This window comes from Lissotriton vulgaris, chromosome 6, assembly GCF_964263255.1.
Source record: "Lissotriton vulgaris chromosome 6, aLisVul1.2, whole genome shotgun sequence".
NCBI classification, from domain to species: domain Eukaryota; kingdom Metazoa; phylum Chordata; class Amphibia; order Caudata; family Salamandridae; genus Lissotriton; species Lissotriton vulgaris.
Genome location: NC_141694.1, coordinates 468,499,950 through 468,512,993, shown reverse-complemented (window position 1 = coordinate 468,512,993; position 13,044 = coordinate 468,499,950).

Here is a 13,044-nt window from a genome sequence, read left to right as displayed (position 1 = left end):
GTTGAAAATGTCAATAGGCAAAACAGGTTACAAACCAATTGAGTCACACAATGTCCTACAACCAAAACATACCTCTGTGGGGTGTCTGCTGTAGAAGACACCGGTGGGGCATCAAGGGCGTATCAAGCTTACCATTAGTCTTAACTTCAAGCTTATCTGGCAATCTGCTTAGTAGATTTTAGGTTCATGTCATGTTCCTGCACGCGTAGTTCTTTCACGATCGTCGCCACATTTACTTTTAAGAATGTACTCTCTCAGGTAATTAATCCAGTAGCTGAAGGTGTAGTTAAGTAGCTTTATTCATTGTAAGTAGAATGGTAAAGGAGGCCCCACCCAGGGAGCAGCATCCTGCTGCTCAGCCCCATTCATTCAAACCATGTATTCACTAACATTCTGATTGCATCACACGCACAGGCTGTGCAGCAGGGAAGGAGAAGACCAGAATACAACAATAACCAAGTTGCTTACTGCAAATATGCAAAATTAGAAAGAAACGTAAGGTAACCAGTCACATGACAAACCGAACACGAAAACGTATGGATAATGTGAGGAAATGTGATAAACGATAGTGTGATGAAGCAACAGGCTCAAGTGAAATACACGTAATATGAGATTAGAGAACTAGTTCTAAAAACAATAACATTTTCCTAACAAAGCAGTTTATGTTATTAAACCACAGAGACCTAGATGGAATTCAATGGTGCTAAGCAACCCATATTCAAATGTACAAACAAATTTGAATGCTAAGTACAATATCAGGTTTATACCGAGTACTTACAAAAGGTTAAAAATCGTCATGATGGACGTTTTCTTGATGGCTCGAGGGCTGTAATGACCGGCAAAATGACCCTGAAGTATAAATGTTTTGTAATCCGGAAGGACATTTACTTTTCAGTTAGGTAAAATTGGTTGCCATCTTAAACTGGAGTGCATGATGGACATCTACATAGTGGATGAATAAAAATGTTTGATAATAGAAAAATGAACAAGTGGGTCGTAAAACTCAAAGGTATGTCTGAATGTTTCCACAAATGGGAACAATGTTTATGAACAGTATAAACCACAAACTGAGAATCATGAAGGAAAATTCTAATACATCAAAAAATAGAAAAAAGAAGGAGGGGGAAAAAATTAAAGTGGGAGCTTATCTGTACAATAAAGTGGAAAAGCATAGAAACCAGGATTAGTTAACTTGAAAAAGGTGGGAAAAATCTAGTAACCGGGAATAGAGGATATGGGTGAACATAGTAAGAATCATGAGATGAGTTTAAGTCTGAGTACTCATTGTGGAGAGATGAGACCATAATGAAAAGGTGGGAGGAAAAACAGGTCAATAATAGTGAAAGTGCCCATATAAAATATTAAGTCAACGATAACCCAATGTACAGTAAATGATGCAATCAAAGGCTCATAGATAGCACAGCAATTCCATTTGGTGATCAGTCCATGGGGTTTTATGGTGTTCAGGAATCTAATCCAATGATTTTCTCTTTGAAGAAGTCTGTTGTTGTTGTTGATTTCCTCGTTTTGTCTCAATTACTTCCTACACCAAGAATTTCAGTTGGCTGATGTTATATTGGTTTTCCATAAAATGGGTCGCCACCACTAGTTTAGAGTTTTTATTCCGAATATTGGTTCTGTGCTCAAGGATTCATGTTCTTATTTTCCTTTCAGTCTTGCCTATGTAACGTAAGCCACAGGGGCATTTCAAAAGGTAAATGACATTGGACATGTTGCAGGTGGCCATCATTTTGAGTTCAATTTTCGTGCTTTTCATAGGATGTGTCACTGATGATCCTTTAATCATATTGTTACAGTTGCTACCGTTGTAGCATGGTACAGAACCCTTGTATACAATAGAAGCAACATATTCTGACAATTTAGTGAATATTTCCTTTATATTCTGCCCTCTTTTAAATGCAAAAATGTGTTTGTTGATGAAAAGTCCTTTGAAATCTGGTTCCAAGGCTAACACCGACCAATGTTTGTTAATGATGTTCTTAAAGCGAAGACTCATTGTAGAATATTTGGACACTACTACCATTCTGTTCTGTACTGTTTTCTGGGTTGTCTTGAACAAGTCATGTAGGAGAGTAGGATCTGCTATCCTATGGTCACCCCAAATTTTTGCTTTTTGCTTCACTGGTTTATGACTTAATGTGGCTGTGGGCCAGCTAATCAGACCCACAGCCTGCTGTTCTCTCTCTAAATTACTGCCAATGCACTCTAGGTGCATTACGAATTGGAATTGGTTCACCTTATTGGCCCCTGTAACAGTGTACCCTAGGTACCCAAGGCATAGGTGTTTCCAAGGCCTACCAGGGGCTGCAGCATGTATTGTGCCACCCCTGGCCTGGCCTCCATATTTGACACAACTGGCTGATCACTCAGCTGGGGTAAGTTGGTGTAATCACCTCTTGCTTAGATATAGTATCCCTATATCTAACCTTACCTGGACACATGTTAACCTATAAGCCATTCCTATGGAAGGGCCCTGCAATCCTGGGGGCAGAGTGCGTGGTTACACGTGAGATGGTGCTCTAGCATGAGCTGAGCCTGTCTGTGCTGTCGGGAACAACTCCCTTAGCTGTTCCGGGATATTGCCATACCATATACTCTTAAGTGCATTATAATCCTCGAGGTTATATGCTAACTTTGCTTTGGCTTTATCAAAACATGTCGAGTAAGGTGTCATACGATTTGGAATACTATCCCCACAACAGTTCTGTCACTGGGGATAGCATTCAACCCTTCTAGAGGAACACGACATGTACATAGCCTTAACCCCGGTTAAAGTTAACCAGAGCCTCAGCATCACAAAATGGATGCTGCCACCACAGACACAAGCCTGACCTCCTGCTGCTGGGAGTCCTTCCAGCGAGGGAGGCTTGGACAAAGGGTTTCCTGCCTTGGGAGGTGCGAGCACCACCCCAGGCAGAATTTTGTGTATTGGGTAGGACAGGGCTGAATAGAATCAGACATGCCCGGGGCACACAAGGTGTCCCCGTGTATAAGCCAGTCCAAACCGGTCCTGGGACTTTCCAGACCCAGGCCTGGCGAGGAGCTGGACAAAGGAAAGGGGGTGTAACCGCCCCCCTTCCTGGTCCCACCCAGAGGAGGGACCTAGCAGGTGATCCACCCCTCAGATTGGGAGTAAGAGTGGGAGCAGTGCCATAGCACCTCAGATCATCCTGAATCAACTTGAAACTAAAAAGGTGACTGGACTTCGACATTCTGCTGCACAGAAGACTGAAGAGCATCTCCCTTGTGGCCTAGGAGTGGCCACCCTGTGAACACAGGCACCATCCAGCAACTCGACGTCTGCTTTGCTGCCACCTCCCGCCAGAGCCCGAGCCCAGAGCCTGACAAGACCCAGACTCTCAGACTTCTCACAGCCCGATCCACAGTCTCTGCAAAGAAGGGACCCATGGAGGCACGGAGAGACGTGGGACCGGACCTCTTGAAAGACCCCCAAGAAGCTGACTGCGCAGCACCCGAGGCACCCTCGATGCTGTGCTTTGAGGATTGAAAACCCCTACCACCTAGCAGCCCTTGCACCGAAGATCAGCCCCCCAGCATCTCCACAATCTACGTTGGGCCCTTTTGCATTGTGCCAGTTGACGCACCATCCCGGCCACTTGCTACGTGGTCAGCGGCCATCTTGGTGACAAAACCTACAAACTACACTGCGGGTCTGATTGCTCCAGACTTGCCCTTGCTCTTGTAAAAGGAAGCACCCGCTCTGACCTTGCTGGTCCGAGTGATAAGCCTTTTTTGATTCCTGCGTGGCTTGCATTAGCCAAGGCCTGTTTGCTCCAATCAAGTTGCTGACACCGCCAAAAGCGAGAAGCCTGCGTGGGACAGCTCGTGATTGACTCCTGGACATCTTCGACCTCTTCGTGTCCACGTGGCTGCAGAGAGAAGCTACACCTCATCGCCTGTTTGCACCCGACATCGCCTGGTTCCAATCTGGTTCCACGGTAGTCACTGGCTAGTGACTTTGAACATTGTCCCCTCTGCTTTCAGGTCTTCACCACTTCAGATCCACCCTTGGATCCACTGGAACTCTTCACATCGAGCCGCTTGCAGCATCTTCAGCTCCAAGCACCATCAACCAGCGTGACAAAACCCAACACTACTTCGACCCTATGCACCCGCGTCCTGTGGGTGAGGTAACTCAGCAACGCCAGTGTTCCCACACTGGTACACACCTCTAGTGTCTGTGTCTTACATTTCACTCCTCTAGGTCACTCGGAAGGTTCCTAACTAACTAACTTTGTAACTTTTACGCACCATAGACAATGCATTCGTGAGTGCGTGCACTTTAAACACTGCACCCGCGTCCCGACTTAGTCACTGCTAGTCCTGATCAGCTCCAGCGATTCCCAAGGCACTAGGCCTACTTTCTTTTCAATTAGTATCTCTTACACCACTTTCTTAGTATATGGTTTAGGTGGCCACTAGGGCTCATCCATATTGTGCAACTTTTGTGTATTTTAACTGTGTTTTGTTTTAACGCTTGTGCTTCTGTGCTCATAAAAAGTATAGGGGATATTTGTAGTTAATAAAAATATATATATATTTTCAATATATATCTGTGTGGTGTCCTTTCATTTGGCATTCAAGGGGGTTGTATATGGTAAAACAGCTTGCTTCACATGCCTTTCAATGTTTAGCCTAAGACTGCTTTGTCCACGCTACCACTAGGATAGCTGGTCTATAAGGTTGACTTACAACCAATCATCATAAGGGTTGCTTGGCATGGTACAAGGTGATCACTAGAACTAGTGAGCATCATATACCAGGCCAACTTCTCACATGTCAATTCTACTTCGGCCATTGAACCGGGTTTTGGCATTTTTTGGGATATCTTCAGGGTAACCATGTTCCATCAATCTTGTGAGCATGATGTCCATTTGTTGTGCACACATTTGAGGATCAGATACAATACGTTTGACTCACAAGAGGTGAGAAAATGGGAGGTTATTTTTTAGTGCTTTCTGATGAAAACTGTTATAATGTTAAATACTGTTTCTATCAGTGGATTTACGGAAAATGTTAGTTTGCAATCTATCAGAGATTATCTGTAGTTGTACGTTTAGAAAGGTGATGGTATCACAATGAACTTCAAAGGTAAATTTTATCCTTTCATGAATGGAATTGAGGGCATTGAGAGCCGATGTGAGTTCCGCTTGTGAGCCTTTCTATAGGATGAAGATGTCATCAATATGTCATAAGAACATCTTGACATGTTCTTTCCAAATGGTTGTACTCAAAATGTGTTCTTCTTCGAAACAGTGCATGAAGATGTTTGCATGCGATGGAGCTGCACAAATGCCCATTGAAGTTCCAGACAATTGTAGAAACCATTGTTCGTCCCACTTGAAATAGCTCTGATAGAGTGTAAATTGTAGCAGTTCAATTAGAAATACCTGTAACTCTTGATCCAATGTAGAATGAAGTAAGACATATTCTATGGCCTCTGTACCAAGATCATGAGGAATTGATGTATATAGAGACTTGACGTCTACTGTGCAAAACCATAGCTCTTCATTGGACTCAATTTTGATTTGGTTGATTTTTTTAAAATAAAATCGGTGGTATCTCATATATAGGTGCTGGTGTTAATAACAAATGGTTGTAGATATTTATCAAGGAACTTGCCCACAGGTTCATATATGTCTCCTCTGGTTTATACAATGGGTCTAAAGGGTGGTTGGTAACGATCTTTTTGTACCTTCGGTAACATGCATAGAGAAGGCGATTTGGGGTTGCTTTGTATCAAAAATCTCTTGACTTTTTCAGTTATGACTCCATTGTCAACAGCTCTCTGTACAATATCTTTTAAGATGCCCAAGAACTGATTAGTGGGATTCTGTTCAAGTATAGCATAGGTGTTGGTGTCCATAACATGGGCTGTTACTTGTGATTTATAGAAGACAGTGTCCATGATGACAAATGCTGCACCTTTGTCAACGTTTTGGCAAGTGATGGCTTGATTGTTAGCAGGTTTTTTGAGTATTTTCATTTCTTTTATGGTGAGATTACGATGTTTGGATTTCTTTTGAAATGGGAGGGATGACAGGTCAATTTTCGATTTTCAAACAAGTCGAGGGTCTTGTGAGTTACTGGAGCCAAAAAGGACAGGGATCTGTCATGTTCCTGTAAAAATAACACATCCCTGTTCTGTGAAGTTAATGCAGCTCAGTGCGGCCAAATGGCTTGCAGCACTGTGCTTGTAAATAAGGCCCTTACTTAGCCAATAATTTTGATGCCATTTGACAGTCTCAATAATATTTACAATTTGCTTGATTGGTCCAGCATTGTTTATTTGATTCCAAAAGCATGCAGATTGGTATGTGGGCGAAAGTTATTTGGGGTGAATTAACAGTAGTATTTCTCAGGTGAGTTTGGTCAAATTTTTACCTTCCACTACTGCTAAACAGTAGTGAAGCAAACTTAGAGCCTCATTTATGAAATTTTGGCATAGTGCAGCACAGAGTGGCAGCTTGCTGCACTGCCATACACCAAAATGAAAGGGTAGGAATGGACAATATTTAAGCAATACAGTTCATTTCTGTCCTTTCTGTCTGCACTGGTGTCCTTATGTCAGCCTAAAGCCAACATAGACACACTTGTACTATGGTGCAAGGGTGCCTCTGTCGAAGGCAGGATTGTTTTTGTGCAGGAGGAAGGGGCATATTCCTGAACACAAACATCCTCTGAGGTGTTGTTTTCCTCTTTCAATCCATGCTGCAGAATACAGCACACATGGAAAGTTGAAAATACAACGAGAAATAAACATATTTGACCTCATCACACCCCACCTCGGGAGCCATATGGATTTGACTCTTCCCCGGGTTTACATCACTTAGTAACTCTGGGACAGCTTCAAATTTCATGGTGTTCCATGGGGAGCCCACTGCAACACCCATGGAATGCCTTCTGGGTGCAAAGTAAGGCAATGCAGCGATTTGCGTTCTATTGCCTTACTCATGATTTCTGAGGCCACTCAAGCCCACATATGATGGCTCTCCGCGGCTTCATAAATCTTTATGAGAGCAATGCGTCACACACCTACCACTGTATATGGGACAAAAGAGATGCAGGGCTCTCATAAATACGCACTTGGATTAAAGGTAGAATTTTACTTGAATAGGGTATTTTTGGGATTTTGCATAGTTCCGTCTTGAAGGCTATGGGGCTTATTTCTGAGCACTGATACATTGCTGCAGTAAGCCAGTGATGCATCAGAAACATTTTCACTGTGGTGCAGCAGTTCTAACTGCCTTGGATTCATCACATTTATGGTATGGCACACCATGGCGTACGGTTCCATAGTGCGTCAAAAAAAATAATGTTTCTGTGAAATAGCTACCACAGAGAAAACTGATGCATGTACAGCAAAAGTGATGCTTGACTGATTTGTGGCACGTAAAGCAACGTAATTCACTCTAGCATCACACTGGAGTGCGCCATGCATCAGAAACCCCTTAAAATGTGACTCATTTAGGAAAATCATTTTCTCAAAAGAGAAATATGGAGGAGGTAGCAGGCAGAAGCAGGCTGGGCAACAGCCCCAGCCCCAGCCAGGGGAATAGGAAAGGAAGAAGACGAGTAATTTTTGTGAGGAGAACAATCAAATCCTGGTAACAGAGATGACAAAGTATAAACATTAACTGTTTATCACCTCAAAATTTCCATTAGGGAATAAAGACGCCATTTGACCGTACATAATGGACAAGACTAACAGTGTTGGGTAAGTTAAAAGGACAGTGGCAGAGTACAAGTAGTGCTGGAATGGTTTTAAGGAGATCAAAGAGAACCTGGCCACAAGCCTGAAGGCATGCGTGCGAGCCAGAGGAGGAGGACCTGAGGACCTGGAGGAGCTAACTGCCTTGGAGGAGTGACGTAAATAATTAATTTACTCTCTTAATTTCTATGCAGGTAAGTAACTCAGATCGGATGAAAAAAGACAGAGTCCGTGGTGTTAGAGTTTCTTAGGGGTTTTATTCCTCATAAAGGAATGGTCGTGACCAGGATATCATGTTCTGACCACCACAGGGGTGTCAGAAGGGATAGAGCAAACTTTATTGACATTACATAGCTTACATACTTGATTTATACCATAGGAAGCAGTGTAGTAGGCGTAACAGCTAAGAGAAGACAAGATAACAGTATACACGTGGTACTAGTACGTAATCAAGAGGCGTGAACTAGGCGTGAACTAGAGGTGTGTGCTAGAAACGTCACTGATAGGTGACGCAAGTGGGTGGCACCAAGGGGTGGTGCTAACAGAATTGTTGCAATGTCAGCAGAAATCGGAAGCTTGGATGCGCGCGCAGCTGCATGACGTGTGATGGACGGGGTGCAGGGGACTTGACATTTACACTGACGGAAAGAGACAGAAGTCTGGCATGTCAGATCAACTTGTACTTTTATCGTATCTGATATCTGATGTTTAGGAACCATACTATCTGGGTGGAAAGGTCTCTAGGGCAGAAGCTATTCTATGCTAACTGTGGATGCGTGTATAAGCGCCTAAGTGTCTGCATGAGAAGCGTAGGGGGCACGAGGCCTTCCATGGAAGCATGGTAACAGAGGCTATGAATTACTTGCACTAAGACAGGTCGGCCCTTTGGCTCTGCAGCTGGGGAGGATGTTTACTGGAGCTAGTAGGCAGGAATGCATTCTCGAGGAGCGGAACAGATAACTCGAAGGTTATAGTCAGTCTTGGCAGAAAGCAGGCTGAGCTGAGCGCGAGGGGCCGCGCTGGGAGTAAGTCAGAGTTCACGGGTACAGAGGTAGCCTGGGCAGAGGCTGTCAGAGTCAGGAGCCAAAAAGAGGCTCGATGGCAGAAATTCAGGGCCTACTCTGCCAGAGCAGGAAAAACATGTAAAGTGTACTACAAAAAGACGGTGGCATAGCATACCTAGGAACGGACTATATAATCCATTCAGGGTGGATCTGAAAGAGGACAAGTTAACGTTGGACGCAAATGTATTTGCGTCTTCATAGCTGGCACAGGAGGGAAGTTACATGCACTTTAAGCTGGTACATGGAGTCGGTGGGGTACGCGCTAGGGAACATAACATGACCAAAAATTTATATTTCCTCATTCCCTCCTTGTTCCCTACGGACCCTTCATGAAATATCGATCCTCATGAATCGATCAGTTTGTTCTTGTAACATCATTTGTTCTTCTTTCTTTCGTTTACGTTTTGAGAGAAAACTGGAATGTTCAATACATGACGTGGCACACAGTCCACAAATCGCTGGCCCACACTGCAGGCACAGGCAGCAACTGAATACTAGGACTAGGCCAATGCCTAGGAAGGATAGGATCTTCCATCCCCAAGCTGTTAACGTTGTCCAGAACCAACCGGACCAAGTCCAGGTGCCTGGATTCTGATGTATCTGATTTGCAATTTTATGGAGACGGGTGATAGCTTGATATACAGATGGTGCGTTTTGTGGTATGAAAACACAGCAACTTGACCCGATGACCTTACAGGCTCCACCTCTATCTGCCAAGATGACGTCAATAACAAGACGATTCTGAAGGACAACAACCCGCATGGCGGACTGCTCTTCTGTTAAGTTACCTAAGGCGGAGGCAGTTTCATTTACTACTGCTTCAAGTGTTCTAGTTAATCTGCGTATTAATTTACTATTCTGAACAGGTCCTAAAAAGAAAAAGAATCCTTTATTAAAGTCGGTGTATTGTTCCCATGCCGTCTCTGTGTAGTCGACAAGTGGAATATCTCTTCTGGGTCTATTCTTTACTAGATTGGTATTTCTATGGTAATCAGGGGGAGCTAGGAAAACAGGTGGCAGAAGGAATGCAATGTAACAGGTACCATCCCAATCTGGAGGTAGGCGTATGTAAGCGGTATGACCACAAACAAAGTAAGAATGACTAATAGCTTTGAAGGACGATTTTCCGTGATCACTGAATTCGACCACAGTAGTGCATTTACTATGGCCTAAGTGTACTGAACCTTTCTTCTTGATACATAGTTCACCAGTGACTGGCAATACTGACATAATGGGTAGAACTGGTGTAGCTTCGGATTCAACAGTGAGAATCATAAGGCTAATTGTATAATTACCTAATCCATATACTTCATTTTCTAGATCAGTTCCTATTCTAGTGGGGAGTCCCTCCTTATCAGGGCAACAGACGTCAAGCAGGACTAAGTTCAGGTTTCCCCAAACCCAACCCCCGTCGAAAACAGCAATATCAGGATCTAAGGAATTAATTATTTTAAACCATGCTCCGCAGGAGCCATTGTGAGTGAATGGGTACGGAAAGAGGGGCAGAGCTCCCTTGTAATTCTGGTAGGGAGGGAGTCGGCCACATATCCAGCAATTTGTAGCATTGTTAGTTTGATGAGAATGATGTAGCATACTAATGAATGTATTGTTGCGCAGCGCAAGTCTGTAGGAAAGTTCATGTGGAGGTAACTCACTAAAAGTGTGTTCAGCAGATACATTATAGACAGATTGTTCACGCTTGAAAATAGGGTAATAGATAGGTAAAACGATGCTGACAACAATAATTAAAATACTCGAAATAAACATGATTAATAGTGTCACTATACAGTGACTACGAAGTGTTTTACAATATGTACGTTTCTTGGCTTCTCTCTCTCTCTCTCTATCTCGATCTAGGGGATACATGTCAGAAACTATTTAACCGATTCACCTAGGGGAGGACTTAAACAATTAAACTGTCTGACTTGCTAGATCGGAGTTTCATGCGATAATTTTCTTGAGGAGTTTTTTCTCGTTCAGATTCTGTAAAGTCTTTTGGTTCGACACAGTCTTTGGTGGGGGTGGACGAGTCTCGATCAGGTTTCAGTCCAAAAAATTTCTTCACATGACTCGTGTGAACCCACCCCTTTCTCCCTTCGATTTTCACGGCTGTCCTTGTGGTGAGAAGAACGGTCTTCGGGGACTTCCAGCGGGGCTCCAGCGGACTCTTTCTGTCGAAGTTGCGAACTAGCACAATGTCGCCAGGACGGACGTCGTGTGGCTTTACATCAGTGTTGTCAGGGAAGGCTGCGGCAACCTGTGAACGACATGATTGGAGTGCAGACATCAAGGAGGCAAGGTAATCTGTCAACATATTACAATCAACATCAGTAATCTTTTTCGGAATGGGCGTCCCCCACATGTTCGGTGGTCTGCCAAAGACCACCTCGTACGGGGATAGCCCTGATCTCGAATGGGCGACCATTCTCATGTAGAATAGTGCCACTGGCAGGGCGACTATCCAGTCGACCCCTTTCTCCTGACATATTTTGGCAAGGCGGATCTTTAGTGTCTGGTTATGCCTTTCTACAAGGCCTGCGGCTTCGGGATGTCGGACACAATGGAACTTCCACTGGTATCCCAGTAATAAAGAAACTTCTTTCATTAATGCAGATGAGAATGGCTGACCGTTATCTGAGTACACGACACGAGGCAAGCCGTATCGTGGGAAAAATTCACGAACCAGCTGCTTGGCAGTGGTCGGAGCAGTGTAATCTGGGACTGGGTATGCTTCGGTCCAGCGGGACAGAGCACAGACAACTACGAGAACATATTTAAATCCTCGACAACGGTCCATCTGGATATAATCCATCTGGAGGACTTCAAAAGGGTGATCGGGAGGATGAAATCCACCTTGCTCTACAGGGACACTTTTACCTGGATTGAACTGACAACAGATCATGCAAGTACGCACTTTCTGTTTCGCGGCTGCTCGTAAGTGTTTATTGTTCCAGAGATTTTGTAAACTGTCTAACATCGCTTTCTCTCCTAGATGTGCTGGGCTATGTGCTGTATTTATCATGACTTGAACCATAGAGTCAGGGAGAAACCATGTAGACTTTCCCTTCGTCATCCAACCTTGATCCGTTTGGATCCCTCCTAGTTCAATCCATTTCTTTATTTCTTCTGGAGTAGCGTGTGTCTGAATATCGATAACATCTAGTGTGGGATCCCTGACTGTCATACAGTTTGTCTGTTCTGTTGTCTTTGTTGTATCAGTTGTCTGAGTGTGAGTCAGTGCTGTATGTTTTGCTGTCTGATCTGCCAGGTCGTTACCCTGGGAAACAGAATCTGTGACTTTAGTATGTGCTTTACACTTCATGACGGATATGGCTGAAGGCAGATGTATTGCTTCTAACAGTGCTTGAATGAGGGGACCATGTTGAATTTTGGCACCATGAGAGGTCAAGAAACCTCGTTCTTGCCACAGCATGCCGAAGTCGTGTACAACTCCGAACGCATAACGGGAATCAGTGTATATGTTGACATTTCTGTTCTTGGCTAGAATACAGGCTCGGGTCAGAGCGATGAGCTCTGCCGCTTGAGCAGACAGTGTATCAATACGATGTGTTTCTTTAACTTCAGTTTCAGTGGTCACGGCATACGCGGCCACTAATTCTCCTGTACTTGTTCTCATACATGAACCATCCACATAAAGTGTCAGGTCTGCATTTGTCAATGGAACATCTGTTAAATCTCGTCGGGGCTTTGTTACTGCATTAATGATCTCTATGCAATCATGCGGAGCTGGATCTGTCATAATTGTAGGTAACAGTGTTGCTGGGTTCAAGATACTGCAGCGTCTAATTTCTATGTGTGGCTGGAATAGTGTCAATTCGTAACCTGTCAGTCGTGCTATAGTCAAGTGTTGAGTCTGGGTTCTGTTTAAAAGAACCTCTACAGAATGTGGGACTTGTACTGTTAACTGATGGCCTAAAACAATTGAATCACTTTGTCTTATTGCTAACGCTGTTGCTGCTACTGACTTTAAGCACGCAGGGAGTGCCTGGGCTACTGAATCCAATGTACTTGAAAAATAAGCGCAAGGCTTATGTGAACCTGCTTGGTCTTGAGTGAGGACAGACAATGCTGTACCATCACGTTCTGTAACAAAAAGTGTGAACGGTTTGCTGTAACATGGTGTCGCTAAAACTGGTGCTTGGCATAATGCTTTCTTTAATTCCTCAAAGGCTTGTGTGTGTTCCTGAGTCCAAGGGAGGGCAATCG